This window comes from Miniopterus natalensis, chromosome 1, assembly GCF_054644295.1.
Source record: "Miniopterus natalensis isolate mMinNat1 chromosome 1, mMinNat1.hap1, whole genome shotgun sequence".
NCBI lineage: Eukaryota > Metazoa > Chordata > Mammalia > Chiroptera > Miniopteridae > Miniopterus > Miniopterus natalensis.
The window spans coordinates 167,793,820-167,814,310 of record NC_142081.1 but is presented as its reverse complement, the minus strand read 5'-3'; the positions used below and the strand labels follow the sequence as shown (position 1 = coordinate 167,814,310).

The window sequence follows — 20,491 nt, the reverse complement described above, 5'->3', positions numbered from 1 at the left end:
AATGGTTAGATTTTAGGAAGTGTAGCTACTTTTGTTATTCACAAATTCCAGAGCCTTTCAAAATTTATCATTCACATTCTCAGCTCTACACACAATCAGTCATTATGTCAGCAGCTGCCCAGGGAGCCTCACTTCAATTCATTCAGCCAAATAATAACCATCGGGACAACCAGTGCTACATTAAAAATAATAATAAAATGAAATCCTTAAATAGCAGAGTTCTTTACTTCTGTAGTTAAACATTAATTACTTCCATTCAGTAGAAATCCCATTGTACATTTTGACAGGTAGGGAAAAGCAATATCTATGTTGAAAATTAAATTGATTAGATTGATATGTTTTAATAATAGAAAAGGTTATAAAGGGTTTCATTTCCAAATAAATGACTTCAAATGATTTATTACAGGCTACCGTAACCTAATCAGGTGTCGGCCTTTGTTTTTGTAGTTCAGTGACTGAGCAGTCAAAAACCTCTAACCATTTGAATAATTATAAATTTTGAAATAACTTTAATGCACACAGATATCACAAGTCCACTTTCCTACATTAGAGATAATGAGCACTTTACAGGTTGAATATTTAGCTTGCTTTTAGATATGAGATATAATATATGTGTGATGAAATTAGAAAATAATTACTTTAAAATTACAGCCCTAGTGTTCCCTTCAGCCCCTCTCTTGCCCTGGGCACCCTCCCTGTCTTCTCCCCCGTTTTCTGTGATGTGTCAGTCCTGGCATTTCATGGCCATGTTCAGAACATTGAAATAACACTTCATAAATGACAATCCAAGTAACAATATAAATATTAATTTATACAGCATCATCGTGAGGCTGTGCCAGGGACACTCATAGAACTCATTTGTGTGATGTCAGGTTCTCTTTTTTTAAATGTCCTTGGTCATGTTCTTCTCTACTAGGTGTCTAAAATGTAAGCCCGTGTTTTTGTCAGCGTTCTCAATCTCCTTCTTATCCTAAACATAAGGAAAAGAGAGGTAGATGCCGACTCAGATGATCAGTTTGCTGGCAACCTGCTTTTAAGTCACATATGGAATGAGAGGTGTCAATCTATGCACAATGTTGCCACCTTCTGCTGAACATTTTACATCTTAGAAAAGATGCGATTTACTTTTGGAGTCAGTATCAACTGGAACAAATGAGGGGCTTTATATGGAGTTAAATTCTGTTTGAGTTATCTGAAAAAAAAAAACAAAAAAACAAAAAAAGTTGCGTATATCATATGACCTGAAGACTTGTTTTCTTTTCCTGAGATGTATGTGAGGGCTATTGGTAAGAATCTGGGCAACTCTCCTTAAACACTGATGTTCTATATTTTCTCAGTTATTGGCAAGAGCTTAGTAATTAGCAGTTAACTGTTCATTAGCAAATCCAAAGCAATAGAGATGATTTCCAAAAAGGTTACCAATAAAATTTTGTTCTTTATAGTAAAAAAAATGCATATGGCATCTTTTATTATTATTTTTTCCTTTCAAGTTTTCACCTGTTGTCTTATTTGTCATCAAATATTGGGAGAGATCCAGTTTTCTTTGTATAGACAAAAATAGCAGCATGCTTAAGAGTGGATTTATTTTAGGTTTCAGAATATGTTTCTTACACTTATTAATAATGGATAATTCTCACAATTTTATTTCTTATTTCTTATTTTTTATTTTAAAAAATATATTTTTATTGATTTCAGAGAGAGGAAAGGAGAGGGAAAGAGAGAGACAGAAACATCGATGATGAGAGTCATTAACTTGGCACGCCCCCTGCACGGCCCCGACTCAGGATCGAGCCCGCAACCCGGGCATGTGCCCCGACCGGGAATCAAACCTCGGTCTCCTGGATCCTAGGTAGATGCTCAACTGCTGAGCCACACCGGCTGGGCTTTCTTATTTATTTTAATGAAAGAAAGAATGCAGTTGAAATTTAGCAACTTTTTAGAAATCATGTTCACTGAGCACCTCATCCTCATGCATAATGCCAAGATTTTATCTCTATATAATTCCAGCTTATTGGTGTCATGGCCTTCATTCATTGTTTCAAGGCAACTGTTTCTAAAGGGTTACTATGATTTTGCAACTACTTTAAAATCTGCCAAACAACTATACATGCTCTAAATGCATAAATCTTCCAAACAAATATGATACAGGATTAATATGAAACTGGAACGGGCCAGCCTAATGAATGCCAAGCTTAATGTACAATCTATTTTTTGAATAAATCATACAAGAAAATTGCAGAGTGTGTAAATTACATAGCCATCATAAATCAATATCCTTTAGATTGCTCTGCCTTAGATAAAGGGTAGCACTGCAGAGGCCACGGCATGCTCGAAAGTAAATGAGGGGAAAGCAGTTAAAGTGAGGGAGGAACACCCATCAAGGAGAAGAAATGCTCAGAAAATTATTATAAAAGTTGAGTACACAAATTACACATCCCTGGGCTGTGGTTATGTGATTCGGAGCACGTGGGTGAATGGCATGGCTCATGCTGGTTTTCGCTGTGTGGCTGTTGCAGAACTGAGTTAAGATATTGGACCTGTTACTGCAAATTTGCGCTAATGCTTAAGAAAGAGTTCTCTAAATCGCATTATTATTAAAGTAGTTTCTTAATAAAGATTTTGAACTCATTGATAAAGCTGCAGATCATAGTCTCCGTTCTCATCTCAGTTTGGTGTAAGAAAATTAACTTCCAAGAAGGATGCTGGTAATCTCTTAAACATATTTCACTGTGGACCATGTACTCATTTTTTAAATAAAAACATAACTAGCCATCCACTTTACATTTATATTGGCTAAATGAAGAAAAATATTAGCAATAAAAAGATTGTGAGTTTTTAAAAAATATGGTCTATTCTGGCAAAACAAGTTTTGTGAAGAAATGTGAATACTTTTTTTTTTTTAAAGCCTTTTCGCAAGATCCTATTAACTGCCAGGAAGTTTTGCCAAACAGATTTTAAGGGGAGAGTAGGGCTCTCCTAACTGTCCAAATGTTTCCTCACGTTTCAAACAAGCAGCTGCTGGGAGTTCCTGCCAGTAGTAAACCTCTCAGGCAGAATGTGAGCAGCTGCCAATCTTGTGTCAATATTTTAAATTTGCTTGTAACCATCTCAACTGGTGTAAAATTTTCTCTTTCCCCCCAGAAGGCCAGCAGACAACACTTTTTTGAAGCTTTGTCTCTCTTTACTCCCCTAGTGGTGAAATAGCCTGATAACCACTTTTGGTAGAGAAAGAGATTTCTTTGGACATTAGGAATAAGAGCAAATCTCAATTTGTTGGTGAGGACACATCTGAAGTAGCAGAAACATTAACAACCATAAGAGAAATGTAAAATAATAACTGAGGAATCGTGCAGCAAACACTTGTGTAATGAATTTATTTACTTAGTACTTATTGCTAGAACTTTTAATTTTAAATTTTTTTTTTAAAGAAGGGAAGTCTAGATTTTGACCTTCAAAAACTTACAAATGAAGATTGGCAAGGGCAAGAAATACAGGCCTAGAAATTAGTTTGAAGGTACTTGGTATCTATTAAACTTAAACACCGGAGCAGAATTACCTGCTTGATCCTCAGATTACCCTGTAAAGATTGGAGCCTAATCTGTGGTCTGAAGGAGTGTTCTTTATGGTAGATGAGAAAGTGCATGAACTTGTTACGGATGTAAATTGAGAGGGAAATCCGGGCAGACGATCGTGCTTTCGATGAGGTTGGATGTGTAGCAGTGTTTCCTAAACTGGGAGGGCTTCACTGAAACGGTGATGATGGCTAATATTGGGGTGAGGATGGTGAGGGGAAGAGGTGAAGGAACAATAAATGAGGGTGATGTGTAAGGTCAGAGGGCACTTGTCTGCTTGGAGCATGAGAATTTGCCCAGAGCTAAAGATGGCGAAGTAAAGGCTTCTCATGGACACCTCGAAGCAGATGGTTGGAAATCTGCCCTGTCTTGTATTTTTACCCAATGAATAGGCATTGAGAATTTTTTTCTTAAAAGTTGAACAATTTGTGGAACTCTGCATTGTTTCCTTGAACAATTTTCACTCTTTCATTTTTTCTTTCTCCTTGTAGCATAGCACTGAAAAAAATCCTTTCAAATCCCTTCAGTCATGGATAGTTTAATTTGAGATCACCTCTAAAGTTTTGTGAGCTTTTATTATTCAGGTTCAGAAATGGCCAACATATCACTATGCATATTGATGGTGTTTAAATAATATTCACAAAATAAAATCTTCTCATTCATGTTAGATTATGAGGTATAAATAAATACAAGGTAATGTGATTTTTTTTTTTTAAATCCAGAATTAGTAGGATTACTGCAAATTAGGTACTCTTCTAAAGTAGTCATTTTGGAAAGTTATATACACTTACTCTAGTGATGAAGATGGGATGTTGCTGAATCATTTGTAAAACTTCTAATTGAAATTGTCTTTATAAACCATAATGCAAAAAATGCTAAAGTAAGAGATTATTATTTTTTAATATGTTTTTATTGATTTCAGAAAGAGGAAGGCAGAGGGAGAGGGAGAGAGATAGAAACATCGATGATGAGAGAGTCACTGATTGGCTGCCTCCTGCGTGCCCCCTACGGGGGATGGAGCCCACAACCCGGGCTTGCGCCCTGACTGGGAATTGAACCTTAATCTCCTGGATCATTGGTTGATGCTCAGCTGCTGAGCCTCACTGGCTGGGCAAGAGGTTGTTTTTTTTTAATATCAACTCAGGTGACTATCTAAATTTATAATTTTTCCTTTACACGGAAATCTTTAGTAAAAGGCAAAAGGTTTATAGACTCTGAAGAAAAACCAGAGTATATATAATTTTTCCTTATGGAGTTAACACACCAAACATTTGCTTCTTGGGATAGTAGCTTAGATACTAATTGTGCAGTGATTTGACTTTGAGAGCCTGGGAGACAGATGCCTATTTTGAAAGCCCAGCTTCAGCTTTTACTAGCTATGCGGTCTTAGTGGGAAAATCACTTCATCTTTCTGTACCTCAGTTTCCTCATCTGTAAATTGGGAACAGTAAGAGTGTCTTCCTTCTAGGCTGTTTTAAAGATTAATAAATGCGTGTGTGTGAAGTGCTTAGGATGGGGCCTTGCACACAGAAAATGTTATCTCAATGTTGACAATTATTAAGGTGTTGCCAGTCTTTTTTCCCCTTACTAGCAAATTTAATATTAAATGGTCCTATTTGTGACTTTTACCTGAAAGTAGTTGTGACAGAAACTTTCTGGAAAAGGACTGCTTTGTGACTAAATCTGTCATTTTCTTTGATTAATTGTTTGGAGTTTTACACTTTTATGATAAAGACTAATCAGTTAGATGTTTATACATTTAACATATCAAGTGGCAGCATTAAGTGTCTGAAACATGGAATTTTTAAGATCTGCACAGCTTTCTTTCTCAGGGTTTTTAAGTTAATTTTGTGGGTTTTTAAAAATTTTTATTAAATTTCTTGGGGGGGTCACACAGGTTAACAACATCATATAGGTTTTGGGCGCACAATTTCACAACACATCATCTGTACACTGAATTTTGTGTTCTTAAACATAAGTGTTAAATATAGTTTGAGTCTCTCATTTAATGAATACTAAAGAATGCACACCAATTTTGCATGGTCACATAAAACATGGACTGACAGAAAAAGATATATTAAACCTTGAAAAAAATCACAGTTTAAAGAAGTGTAGTTAAACTGAACACAGGATCTCTGCTCTGTTCACAAGGCACCATGCTCAGTATTAGCAGATGATAATAGATAGCTTGTTTTTTCAAGGGTGTGAACACGTTCCCTCGCTGCCTTGGGTAGCAGCTGCGGCTGCTGTGCACAGATGTGGCAGACTCCAGGTAAACGAGAGCTACAATGTTGTTTGTGTAGCCTCTGCTGGTGACTGTTGACTGTGCGCGGCCGCCCCCCTGCCTTGCTCTTCTGCTGCATTCACGATGGTAAAGACTTCATTGTGTGGTTGGTTTTGCCTTCAGGTAATTGATTCAATCCTTGTTTCTCATTTTGTAGTGAAATGCGTTTGATTTTAATCCAATCGCAGTGCGACTCCCAGGGGAACACCACTGTACTAGGGTAGATGAAATTCTCTGTGTGCTGCAGGTCAGGAGGCTTCCAGCTTGTTTGTTTACGATACTGGGTAAAGTGATTACATGCCCGCTCCGCCTTAGTTGTGCTACTGAGAAACAAACCCTCGAATGGCAGCAGGCACTGAAGAGGCCTGTGACCATTTTTAAAAAGCCCTACGCTTGGAGATTTTGACTTTGTAAATTCTCACACTTAATGTTGCACGACTGTTAAGCTTACTTTTCCTCTTCTGTTCTTGTGTTGGTCGTTATAATTTTCAGATTTTTTATTTTAGAAATGAGTGAGTGTGTGTGTATTTGTTTGTAATAACATGTTTCCTTGGTTCTGATGATGTCTGTTTTAACAAGCTCCAAAGGGCCTTGGAGTAACTTCTCTTGGGTGTCTTCTCATTGATTTAAAACCTCATAAATGAGTATTACTAATATAGTGAGTGCTTACTGAAATCCCAGAGCATTACACACCGTGGATAGGAAGGTTCTCCCCATCTTAAGATAGGAAGCACCTACCCAGCCGGCAGGGCTCAGCGGTTGAGCATCAACCTGGCATCCAGGCGATCAGGGTTCGATTCCCGGTCAGGGTGCATGCCTGGGTTGTGGGCTCCATCCCCAGTAGGGGGCGTGCAGGAGGCAGCCCATGGATGATTCTCATCATTGATGTTTCTCTCTCTCCCTCCTTCTCTCTGAAATTAATAAAAACATATATAAAAAAAAAAACACACCTGAAAGTCACCTGATTAGATAGTGCAACACTGATGTCTGTGTGAGAACCCTTTGTCTTGGATACTACTTCTCAAGTTGTAGGCAAAGAAAGCAGAGTTCTGAGGCATATTTATACTGTATCTCATTAAATTGTGAGACAAGATTGAATAATTAGATTATGAAGACGGGGTTGCATTATTCAAAATCAAACAACTAGCGTTTGCTATCAGTCATAAACCTTGTGCCTTCCATAAACCATTTTCAGGAATAATTTTAAACATTTAATTTCTTTGAATCAGCAGAGTTGCAAGTAATTTTTTTCATTGATTTTACTTTAAGTCTATAATAAACAAGACATACAGCACTTAAACTGTGGATATCTTTCTTGGAGAATGAGTTTTAGTCCACATTTGGAATATCTTCTTCATTATATCGTCGCAGAACTTGCATGGTATCTTATTGCCCTTCTGAGGAGAGTTCAAGGTTAAAGAACCAAAACCACTACATTATATATGGCGTTGTAGAATGGATTGTAGTATCAGTAAGGCTTCTGTTTGCATAAGTATATGTAGTTGGTGTAGGAAACATTGGAGTTGGTAATGTCTGGGCAGACTCTGAGAGTTTAGCTTTTAATCAGCTTTAGTGATCTGCCTTTGGGATAGGTAGGTTCACTTTTCCCAGATTCTGATTTTTAAAAAGAAGTAGGGCATCTAGATTTCCATGTGAACTTTCCTACTAAGTCAAACTTTTTCTATATTTATTTATTTATTTAATAAATGGTCCATAGAAATAGAAGATGTAGACTCAGGTCAGTCTGGGTTTTAAAAGAGTGAGGCATAATTGATATATAATAATATGCACACCTCTTAAGTGTTGAATGATTTTTGACTCTTATATACAACTGTTGTAACTACCACCTAAAACAAGATTTAGAACATTTTCATCACCTCAGAAAGTTCCCTGCTGACTCTTCCCAGTCAATTATCCATCCTTCACTTGTGCAACCATTTTTGAGAACTTTATTTTAAAGGGCAGAGAAATTCTGTCTTTACATCAGATGAAGCCAAGGGCTGCAGCGACCATTGTTATCTCCTGCTATAAAGAAAACAAAATGAACTCATGCCTTTGTTCAAGAAAAAGAGAGAAGGGAAATAATGTTTAATGCTTCCTCTGTGCAGTTCTGTTTCCATTGTGGAATCCCTGTGTGTAAAAACTCTGCAGTTTTTAAAGCATCATTTTTTAGAAGCAGGGTCTGAGGTTCATAATTGAGAGGTGACTTGCTCAATGTCAAACAATTAGTGACCAAGGTGAGAAAGAAAAACCAGGACCATAGTTTTAAAGATTTACTGTTGACCTAGAAATATATTTTTGAAGATCATACGATAATGAAAAATAATTACATATAAGATTAACCACCTGATGATGATAATGTCTAAGATACCTTGATCATTTATGAATTGCCTGACACTTTTCTGAAATACTATTTCTAACCTTACATTCACATTTATGAGGTCATATTTTTATATTTATTTCACAGATTAGGAAAATAGGTATTAGAGGTATTCAGTACCTTGTCCAAATTAAAATATCAGATGAATCATGGAGCTGGAGTTTAAACAAGGGTCTTTAAAGACTGTGCTTGTTAAGAAAGTATTTTTGGGGTACATTTTAATATCACTGATTTTATTTTGAAAGAAAACTGTTCTTGATGAGTTATCCATCATGTGACAAGTGTTCATAAGTTATAGATATCAATGAATGAATATAAAGTATGGAAGTATGCAAACAGTATAATGTATGGAAACAATATGGGTGAAAAACAATATGTTTTGTATGTAACATAATATTGGAGATAAAAACAATTGAAAGGACCATTAAGGAATTCAGCAAGTTGTATTGAAGGGTGAGCTCTATAGTCCAGACATTGGATGGTTAGCAATTTAAGTTTTTATCCCATTGGTGGGGTTGAATAGTACAACTTAATCATGCCCTTTCTTCTGTCTCATTTGTGAAGCAGTTGGGAAATTAAGACCAAAGTGTTATATTTAGAATTGTCAAGGCTAACTTAGAGACTGCAGTTCGGTTGAAAAAGTGGGGTGTGTGATTATACCCCCTGAAATAGTGTCACTTCCCAGTTTGTGGAGGGGGAAGCTGGAGAATCAAGATCTTGCTGAGAGCAAGCACAAGACTTCTCCTAGGGACTTCCGAGTGGGAAGCAAAAGATTCTGTGGTCATGCAGGTCTAGGAAAAAGGGAAGGGCCCAGAGGGTCCCTCTCAGGAATAGTGGCCTTGACACAGTAACTCTTCCTAGTTCCATATGACTCACTGAAAGCTGGCCTCTGAGAATTCTTCCACTCCTTTAGGGGGAGCAAATAGGGCATGGAGAGAGCAGAATCTCCCACTGGAACCCTGCTCCAGGAATAGGAAGGTGGGGGGAGAACCCCAGCACTTCCCTGGCTGGGTGGCAGTGAGCGGTGGGGGGAGGGGAGGGCCCTGTCTATATTGATTGGCCGCTCACTGTAGTCATACACCTTGAGGTGTCAGTGGAAATGAGGGTAATGTTTGCTTACTCATATTTTGTCGTTTTTATGGCTTCCTTAGGGGACATTTAACTATGTTTAACCTGCTCATTCTTTTGAGCCTGCTGCTAGTGTGTTAATTCATCCTGGTTCCATAACTGCATTTGAAATTCTCAATAAAATCAAAACCACTAGTGAAAGCATCAGTTATTAAAAATAAGGTCTGCAAACCTTGTACTTTAATTAAAAATTGGGGGCTATGGAAAATGAAAGATTAATGGCGTTATAAAGTAAAAAAGATAAAATGCATATGTAAAACCAAATGGAATAATAGTTCTGAAGATTTACCTTGTCTTAAAGGATCTCTGAAACTTTCAGCAATAGACTGCAATTCTGAAGGCCATGAGGCCAACAAAGGAGGAAATTGCACAATCAGCATAATACAGTGAAAAAAGTACTATTTTATCATTTTACTTGCCTTTTCTTTACGTAAAGTAAAAAATGTGTTTATTTTTGCTGCCCCTGTAGACAAGAAAACTCTTTCAAGTTGTGTGGCTTCAGAATAAATTTCAGGAGATCAAAATTCATTTTGAGTCATGAAAATGTAAAGCTTTAAATGTCGGTCATTTCTAATTGATTTTCCAGAGGGGAGAAATATGTGAAGGAAGAAGGGAAGTCACATCTGTCAGTTACTTTCCTGGAAATCTATTTGAATTCAGTAAGTTAAGAGATGGCTTGGTCTACTATGTGGTTCAATATCTGAAGTCAAGACTTCTGATAAATTGATAAAGAAATAGAAGACATCTGGTAGCCTAGTTTGGCTCTGTCACATTTGTACAGTGGGGATTCGGTCAAGTTGTTTAAACCCTTCCCTCCTCCCTCTACCAGCCTCTACAGATTGAAATGCAGAAGCGTAACCACTGGGGTTTGTTACTTGTACCCAATTTACTCATTGCCGATGTGGAAAAATGAGTAAGACAGTCCCTCCACCGTAATACTTCTGTGTTGCTCTGTAGCAGTGATCATTTATCTGCTTAAACAGTCTCATCCTTAGGTGCACAGCTCTCCTAATACATCATGTCTGGCATAGCAATATCTTCAGGTAAGTGTAACAGCTCATGCTTTGAAGAGGTTCGAAGGGAAAGGAAGGTAGAGTGCTGATAACTCATTGGTCCAGAGTATTAGTGTTTAGTTTTCGCCAGTGGACCTGCAGTAGATGGACGTTCTCCACAAAAACCTCACACCACAGCCTTCCACCCAAATACAATGGAGGGTAGGATTTGGTTGTCACATAAATCATCTTTCCAAGAAAGCGAGCTGTTCTTGCAATAGGATGGCAGATGGAGCAGCTTTTTTACCAGTGGGGGGTTTTGTTCTCTGCTGCCAAGGATATTGAGGAAAGAAGGAATTATGCTAATTTATCTGTTTTTCTTCATTTCTAAGCAGTTTTACATACAAGGAACTCACTCATTTGGGGATCTAAGTTATTTTTTGGCACTTGGTGCACAGCACAAATTATGTGCTGAATGTATGTGCACCGTCTGATCTTTAAACATTAGATATAAATGTGGTATCTGTTAAAGGGTCTTCTGCTTGCTGAATTTCAAAAAGTCACGGGATGGTTCAAGTCTAGAAAATATTGCAGGGAGGCTCTCTTGCTGCCTAGTTTCTAAGGTCATGTGCAGAATATGAGAGCTTTTAGGAGAGTGGAGATTTTCTTTTCCCTGGCTAAAACCCAATAAATAAAAGATATATCAGATGGACTGACTCTTACTCTGAGTACCCATTCAATGATTATTTATTTATTAAATCACCAGGGTTGTAGAGAAATAGAGTGCTTACTCTATTGGTAAACTACACCCACTCTGTTGACTTCTGATGTATGTACAACCAGTTTTGCTGTCTCTCCTGACTTTATACAATGACTGCTTAAATGCAGAGTCTGTTTTTTTCTTTTTTTCATGTGAAGAATACTGCTGATTTTTCATTCATTGCCAAGGGCATGGGCTATTCCAGGATGTAGCCCAGTGATCTGTCCATCGGGACACACAATTATATCCTGCTCTTTGGTGCCTTCAAAGAGAATATTTTGAGAGAATAATTTGTTTTCTCAAGCAGTCACATGTGTATTGAAATTGCAAGATTAAATCCAAAATCCTTTGAGCTTTTTGGGAATAAAGATAGCATGTGAAAATGCTCAGCATCCTCATTACAATTACTACTTTCTAAGAAAGCCTTTCTCCATGCCCTCTAAGATCAGCTCTTTTTTTTAGAACTCCTTTGTTCCCTTTTCTTTCATCTGCTGCTTTTTACTTGTCCCACTTCAGGGGAAGATAATTGAATCACCTCAGGCCGCATGCTTGTGGACCCTACAAATTTAATGCCTTTAAATAAATTCTGCGTGTTATGCAGTAGAAAGAGTGGAATGGGTATATTCCAGTGTAGGTTGAGATTGCAGATGAGTAGTTAATATCTTTGGAATCCTGTATTATTTTGATATGAAAGGAATAAAAAAGGATATCCAGATCCTAGGCAAGGACATTATGCTTTGTGCCAAATTTCAACTTTAGGTAAAATAAGTCTGTTCTTTGAGCTTCTCATCTTGACTGTTGAATGATGCTGACAAAAACCAAAACCAAAACACAAAACTATTATTTTCAGTGTATTATCAGGATAGTATGGGCCATGTCGCAGTGACAGATAAAAGGTTTTAACACTAAAGATTGATTTCTTGATTGTATACAGTGCATATCAGGTGGTTTTCATGGCTCTTCTCTAAATCATGACGTCTACACCCAGGTTGCTTCCCTTTTGTTGGCATTCCTCCTGGAATACAGTATATGGCTTCTAGCATTGCTGTAGTTTGCTCAAGCCCAGGGCTTCTCAACTGGGGACAGTTTTGCTCTCCGAGAATCATTTGGCGATGTCTGGAAACATTTTTTTGGTTGTCACAATTAAGGGTGTGTGTGTGTGTATAAATGGAGGTCAGAGATGCTGACAAATATTTTATAATGTGCAGTATAACCTCCCATAACTCACTTCCAAATGTCAGTAGTACTGTGGGTAAGAAATCCTGCTTAGCCTTATCGTATTTCATGCTTTGTTGAAAATGGAATCTATTATCTAATTATCTACACACTCATTAATTCAGCATTGAGTACTTATTGGTAACTACTATTACAAGAAATTGTAATTGTTTTTAAGCAGGAATATATATATGAGGACCTGATACAACCTGGGGTATCAGGGGAGTCTACCTAAGGAAGGGATATTTAAACAGATTTGAAGGGTAAGAGATAAAGTTGTAAGAGTGCCCTGGGAAAGGATGTGGAGAGGGAACAGTGTTGGAAGCAGAGCTAACCCTGCCTGAGGCTGATGAGAATCAGGTGCAGCTTCTCAGGAGGAGAACCTGCTCTTTCTTGAGGGAAACCTAACTCACAGGCGCCCTTGTTCCTGAGTCCCCTCCCTTATTTCTAATCTGATACCTAGTCCCGTGGTTGGCTATGGATAGTACGTGTTTGATTCTCTACCCAATTTCAGGACACAGAATTAAGGACTGTGCTTCATAGTGTCCCCTAAACTACTCAAGGGAGTGAGAGGGAGTTCTGATGCCCAGCCCAGATTAGCCACAAATGCCTTGGTGGTAACCCTCGGGATGTTAGGCAAGGGCTTTGCTATGTTACGGGGTCAGGACCTCAGCTTCCAATGACAATGTTAAAAAGTGTAGTTGAAGTGATTTTGAAGGAGGGGCTCAGAGGCAAGGAAGCAGGTTGGGCTTGGTTTTAAGCCTTGGATATAAGGATTTAACAGGACTCTTTCTCTTAATGGCAATTGCTAGAAACCATGAAAGGAGGTTAGGGACCTAGAGACATAGCAGGAGCCAGACTTGTTTGGTGCTTGTGGGGCTTTGACTGCTGCTTTCTAAACTGCCATAAAACCATTTTCAGCTCTATCTCAGTCTTGGGAAAGAATCCTCAAGGTGACAGTACTTCTTACTAGCAAGTTAAATGCCAAATGAACTTTTGGGATAACTTTGTCTCATTTTCTCCCTGTTTTCCAGATATGTATCATGTATATAAATACAGTTCCAGAGTATCATAATTTAACCTTACATACATAGATGTGTATTGAGCATTTATTATCTGCCAGGTATATTTGAGAAATCGGGATATAACAGTAAGTGAAAGGTTATGACTGCTCTCATGAAATTTAATTCTACTTGACGGAGACAGACTATGAAAAAAATTATAAATCACTTACTGAATAAAATAACTCCAGATAGTGTTAAAGGTAAAGGTATGTAGAGTGATCTGGATATGAGGCTCACCTAAGTTCCATTAAGGAGTAAGGCTTGGGATGAGACCCAAATGAAGAGAGAGAAGGAAGGAAGCCTCTTGAGGGTCTGGGGGAATAGCTAATGTAAGAGCCCTGAAACAATCACATTTGTCTTCTTTCAGGGGCAGAAAAGGCAAGGCCAGTGTGGGCCAGTGTGGACCAAGTGAGTTAAAATATAATGTTAGAAAGACAGGCAGGGTCTAAATTAGGGAAGGTCCCACAATGCCACAGTAAGAAATTTGAATTGTCTTCTACGTTTTTGAAAATTATTTTGGAGGGTTACAAAAAGGAAGAGTGACATCTGAATTATGTTCTGGTTACTGGATGGATAATGAACTGGGGTGAGCTGGGGTAAGAGTAGAGGGCAGGGGATCAGTTTTCTAGGCGAGAGATAATGATAAATTGCTAGAATTGAACTATGAAAAGAGCTAGTGTGATTAAGGAAGTGATTTGGAATTGCTCCATTCAATTCTGTGTCATTTTCATGTTTTTAGGATTGTTTACCTTGGGCTACTTTTGAGTAAATTTCTTTTGGCCAAAATATGAAGTGTCTGATAAATCTTGTGGACTCTCCTCTCTTTCAGTCTCTTCTGTTTTCATATTTCTGGAATCGACGTAAAGGGAAATAGAGAATTTTAAGCCATTTTCCTAATATCTCCTTCTCAAGATGCATTTTGTTAAAGATAGTAGTATAATTTCTGATAATACAGAAATTGAACAGCATACATTGATTTAAAGTTCTTTTCTTATGTCTTCGAAACTTTTAAGCTTCTACCCAGGACTTAACCTTTTGTGGGTATTTACTTTTTATCTAGAAAGATATAAAAGAGAAGTAAATCCTGAAACTTGTAGATGAAAGCACTATTGATTTCTAAATTCCTCTACAGCTCTGAAAACTTTGGTCACTCTGATTGTGTGATTGTTTTGTTATATACCACAAGGCTGAATTACATGTCGTTTAAGTACACGAGTATGTTTGTTAGAGGCAAGTCTGGGAGAGGATCTGGCAGACTACTACCCTAGCCACTGGTTCTTGCTAAAATAGCAGCAATTATTTTAACTTTTTAAAGTATAAAGCAGATTTTTCGTGGAATCATATGCAAGTACCTTAGTATATTATAAGGCACTTTTGACCCAGAGATTAATAGAATCCTTACAAGGGCTCTGCACCATCTCATAATTCAAGGAGTGGTTAGAGTACATTCATTATGTGCTGCCAGGATGCTTAAGGGGTTTGCAGAGAGGCTGGGAATAGATCTCCCTACATCAGGAGCTATTAACTTGTTCTTTCTCCCCCCCTTCTTGCATTAGCAGGCTTTTCTTTATGTGTCGGGTTTGCTATTTTTTTGAAGGGCACAGTGAGAAGAAATTGTGTAATGTGAATGCAGATTAGTGGAGAGTGAAGTAGCTTCTTTTCCAGTCGTATTTTTTGATTGGGGAAGGAAAGGCAAAAGTGAAGACTGTCGCCTCTGTCTTTATGGAGTGACCAGGGACTCTATCAGCTTTCCAATCTGCCACACTCACAGTTGTCATAGCAAAATATTGTATCTTAAAATCTTTTTACTCGTCTCCACCTTGATGTAAAACCTCAAAGAGAAAGCTCTTATTTCTGTGCATTATAAAAGAAAATTGGATAGTACTGTAAATAAATGATACCCCCCCCCCCCAATTTAATCTGCTTAACTTTGGAAGAAGATTGTTAGAAGTAACACTGGACAAGGAGACTCAAGAAAGGGACTTTAGCTCTGATTTCGTTAATGGGCCAAACTTTTACCTTCTCAAAACTCCAGTTCCCTCAGCGGTAAAAGCTGCCATAGTATTTGCCTTGCCTTCATATCAAGATTGTTTTGAGGAGCCTGGCATCTCTCATCACCCAATATGCTACAACTCTGTAAGAGTTGCAAACTCTAAGACTGGCAAACTCTGTAAGACTTTGAAAATATGAAAATGACCTGTTAAATTTTCAGTGTTGTGGTTTTTTTTTGGCAAATTTAATAATTCAGAGAATTTAAAGTATCATAAGTAGAATTATGTTGACAGTCATATTACTAATTAAATTTTATATTTATTTAGCAATTATTAGTTGTCAGGTATTTGTCAAGTTCTATAAATTAATTCTCTAATTCAGTCCTTATAGCAGTCTTGCATCAAACTGGGAAGTTTAGAGGTATTAAGTAACTTGTCCAGATGACGACTGATTAGTTTTTAAACCATGTACTTAAGTACTACCTTCCAGGGTAATTTTCTTGGTGAAATACCTAAGAAAAACTTAAAGTAGAAATGTGGCATTTTCATAAACTCAAAAAACACCACTCAAGGAAAACACATGACAATCTTTCACTTGCATTGCATTCTGGGGAAAGAAAATTTCAGCCCTCTCTACCACCACTTGGAATAAATTACTAAGTAATTTGATAGAAATCTTCTCATCAGTATTATATTTCCATATGCTCAAGATATTTCAGCTTTTTAATCTTTTATTCTGCTAAAAACCCTGGGTATATTTTACATGTTTATATTGAGGGCTAAGCCCTGGCCAGGTAGCTCAGTTGGTTAGAGCCATGTCCCAATATACCAAGGTTGTGACTCATTTATCTGTTATATTTTGATTACAGATTTCAACTGTGGTTGTTTTAGAGCATTCAAAGTAATATAATGGTTTAGGGAGAAGGAGATAGAAATAAAAATAATCAGTTTCTTATATATCTTTTATTTAAGTTTTATACAATACAGGATAACTCACTTTTTCTGTTTTAAGTTATCTTGCAATCTAGAGAAACGGTGACATTTTCTCTGTATACATATGTAGCTGCTAAATAAAAGATACTTTATACTTGGAAATGAAAACAAAAGTTTAAAGAGCATATTAAAATAAGAGTGTTTGAAGGAGGGCTTGATTGTGTCCTGACTTTCTCTTGATTTAAAGAGGAGGTAGGAGTTTTAGAAAAAGATATAGTAAGGTAGAATTGATTATTTTTAAGAATATATAGCACTATAAATATTAAATCTTCTTGTAGAAAATCAAAAGCAAAACCGGATTAGAATACAAAATTGACTTCAGGCATAGATTTGTGTTTGCAATTTTGTCGTTGGAAATGAGAAGTAATCTGCCAAATATTTTACTTATTAAGATGTGGGAGCTCAACAGGAAAATATGGAAGCAGCAAAGATGCTATATCTTGTTTATATTCAATTTGAGAATATTTACAGAACAATTTGCTATGCATTTTTAATTTTAAGATTTTTGAGAGCAATACTCACATATTAATTTTTTTTTTTTGCGTTTTTCTGTCCTGGCTCTTATAATTCCTATGAAAAATATTGTGAATTTAGTATTTACATTGGTATGTATATGGAGAAGCTAAATTTTAACCGAGCATATGGGTAATATAATTCATTGTCATACATGAAATAAGAATATTTAATTCTAAATGCCTCAACTAATAACCTTATTAGCATAGTGATAATAGAGTTTTTATTGTGTGGAGTTCTGACTTTACAGATTACTTTACTGAATGCATTGCTTAAAAGTAGCGTATACAAATTTTATAACATACTTTGTATTGCTTTATTTATGCTATAGCGCAGTATTTGGATTTTAATATGCTTATATACTAAGGCAGAACTACTACTGAAATGTGGGTAGAAATAACTTTTTTAGTAGCTCAGTAGAAAACTAGCACTTTGAAAGTTGTGTGTGAATTCTCATTTAATAGGCTTTTCATTTCCTAGATTTTCATTTAACAAATACTTTCTGAGCATGTTTCATTGCTAACTCTGAGTATGGAGCACAGGTTGACAAAATAGAAATGATTCTGCCCTATGCATTTGATACTAAAGCCCCACCCATCCCCCTTTTGTTTTCTAACATGACAATATTTTTACCTTTCCTGGCAATTTTAAGGTAGTATTCATTTATTGCTGGATATATGAAATAAATTAGAGGAGTAAAAGTATATTTAATACAACTCATTATTATGTAAAAAGCTAATGCTAAACTAATAGGATTAAATACTTACTGTGAAATAGGGAGAGAAAGGGGTTCACTGAGTGAATAAAATGTTATTGATGACTTTATCGATTACTTGCATATTGCAGAGCATTATGTCCCTTTAGGAATATGGGAACCTATTACATTGAGAAGTATAATTTCTGTATAGGAAATTACAAAATGGGGCTAGAGGGAAACTGGGACCTAGAGAATTCAGTTGTTTGCTTTAGCTAAACAGGTGAGGAAGCAGAGCCCCCCAGTGAGACTCGAAACCTGGTGTTTCATTTCAACATAAGTAAGAACTCTTAACCCAAATGAAACCTGACAGCTCGGTTTGTAAGTTACTTGTTCTCGAGTGAGATGCTTCTAGTGTCTGTATGCTGTTAATATGCACTGTGTTCTGAGGAATTTGAAGTCTCTTTGGCTACATTATTTGTATGTATAACCACACAGAAGGAATCCTCTGACCTCAGAACCATTATAATCTATTGGAATCCACATGCAGGTAAGAAAACAAACTCATTGTGTGTGTCTCAATGGGAATTCTAGTAAATATGCATTTAAATATTTGAGAACAGCATAAGAAAACATACTTATTACTTGTTTTTTAATCAAGAAATTTAATTTTGTATCTTTGTAAGCATGAAATAATTTTATGTGATTGAAATTTACTCATAACTTTTTCTCCTTAATTTTCAAATACATGAAAAAATTTTGTCACTGTAAAAAAAAAAAAGGTTTGTTTTGTTAATCTAAAAATACTATGTATTAAACAAGATTTTCTAATAAGCACTTCTTGTGTAGTTATGTTACCAGTAGAGAGAGGTCTTCATCTGCACCTATTGCTAGTTAGGGTGAATTTCCTGAGATATCCCAAGAAAATGAATTTCCTGAGACTTGCACGGAAGGATGCAATATTGTAGAAAGCTTAATTTCTGTAGAATCAAACCCCCGAGTTTCCAAATTCCCATTTCTCTTCGTTTCACCATAGAAGAATTATAGCTGGGGCTTCAACAGAGCTAAAATCAGAGCCAGTGTTCAAAGTTTGTGTTCCATATCTGCACAGTCTAGCTGCAGTCCATTAATTCATTGCATGTGGGATCTGCATGGCCAAGGGCCATACAGACAAATGCATGGGAATCAAGAGAGTCCTGTGAGTCAAGAGGAAGAACTCCTTTATGTAGGAGATTATGTGTTCCCAAAAGTTCACGTGCTTGCAGTGGCCAGGCCCATTCTGGCCAATGATCTCTGTTCCCAGGTGTGACTGACAGACAAGTACCTTCCCTATGTCACTCCAACTTTACTGGGTATGTGTCTGTCCTCCCTTTTGTTAGATCCCTTCCCCCAGTGTATTGCGGGGAATAGGTCACTTGTTCCCTGGGAAGTGCAAAGTTGCAGCTTCCTGGTGAAGCTGCCTGAATGACATGCCTATAATGTCTGGCTTCCCCTTTGCTCCTTACCTATTATTAATAACTAGCTAATTGCAACAGTATAATTTATTATTTGTTATGTGCTGAGTGTAAGTAAATGAATTTGCCAATCTATTTTTTCAGGAGCTAAATATTTAATGATATATTCACTTTGCTTAAAAGTTGTCTGAGACACATAAGGAGATATATGGTCATTTGCTCTGTTTTGTTTTATTAGCTATTTTCAATAGAGAAAGTACTTAATTATAACTATTTAATTTATTTAAAAATCATTATGAAATAAATCATAAAAATATAAAATATTTAGGCAGCAAACTAATAATATTACTCCTAATAGAAGCTACAATTAATGGCTTAATGTGGCAAAACCCATGAACTTTTATTAGACAGGTTTTATTTAGAACAATTTAATTTTAATTATGAATTGTTTTAACAGTGTTTCTGTTGCCAGAGGGGAGAGGTTCTTATCTTCCCATTTGCTCGTAGGGATTTCTTGAGCTATCCCGAGAAAAAGAATTTTCTGAGACTCACATGGAAGGATGACATATAGTAGAAAGCTTTATTTTCATGGAATCAAACCCCTGAGTTTCCAAGGTTTCATTTTCCTTTGTCCCACCATACAAGTGTAGCTGGGACTTTAGCAGAGCTAAAATCAGAAACAGTGTCCACAGTTTCCATTCCATATTAGGGCATAGTCCAGTTCATCATCATGCTAGCTTAGCATGTCTTCCCAGTTGCAGTTCATTAGTCCCTTGTATGTGGGGTCCACATGGCCATGGACAAGAGAAACAAGGGAGCCTGAAGTCACAAGAACAACCAGAAAGAGAATTCCTTTGTTTAGGGGATTTCCAAAGTTTCATGAGTCGGCAGTGGCTATGCCCAATCTGGCAGAGAAGTACCTTCCCTATGTTACCCCAGCTTTACTGGGCATGTGTCTATTTTCCCTTTGTTGTATCCCTTTCCCCAGTGCTTTGCAGGGAATAGGCTGGTGATTCCCTGGGGAGTGCAAAGTTGCAGTTTCCTGGTGAAGCTCCCCAAATGGCATACTTACAATGTCTGGCTTCCCTTTTGCTTCATTCCTATTTTTAATAACTAGCTAATTACAATGTTACCAGTACTGATACTCAGCTAACTAATTACCCAGTTTTAAAATGTAATTAAAAAAAGAATTCAAAGTTTGATATTAGAATATATCTAGCCAAGAATTGTCCAAGAGTGGGTATTATCTGAGAATGTTTTTTTTGCTAACCTATTTTCGTATTTTATACAATAAGCTCTAACTTCAAATATGAATTTTTATTTATATGAGCCAGAACTTTGGAAAATGTGTAAGACAGATATGAAAATAAAAGGTACAAAACATATTTAGTACTCTTTTTGTACTGAAGATTATCAACAGTCAACAGAGAGGCACATAGTTAAAGGATATT

The 20,491-nt window shown here is 36.8% G+C and overlaps 1 protein-coding gene and 1 pseudogene across 6 annotated transcripts in view; one reads left to right on the top strand and one right to left on the bottom strand.

Moving 5' to 3' along the window:
* ADGRL3 (adhesion G protein-coupled receptor L3) overlaps positions 1–20,491 on the top strand; it is a 697,726-nt gene that overhangs the window by 93,669 nt on the left and 583,566 nt on the right. The window lies entirely within an intron of this gene.
* On the bottom strand, positions 4,721–4,806 carry LOC148094493 (U5 spliceosomal RNA; annotated as a pseudogene).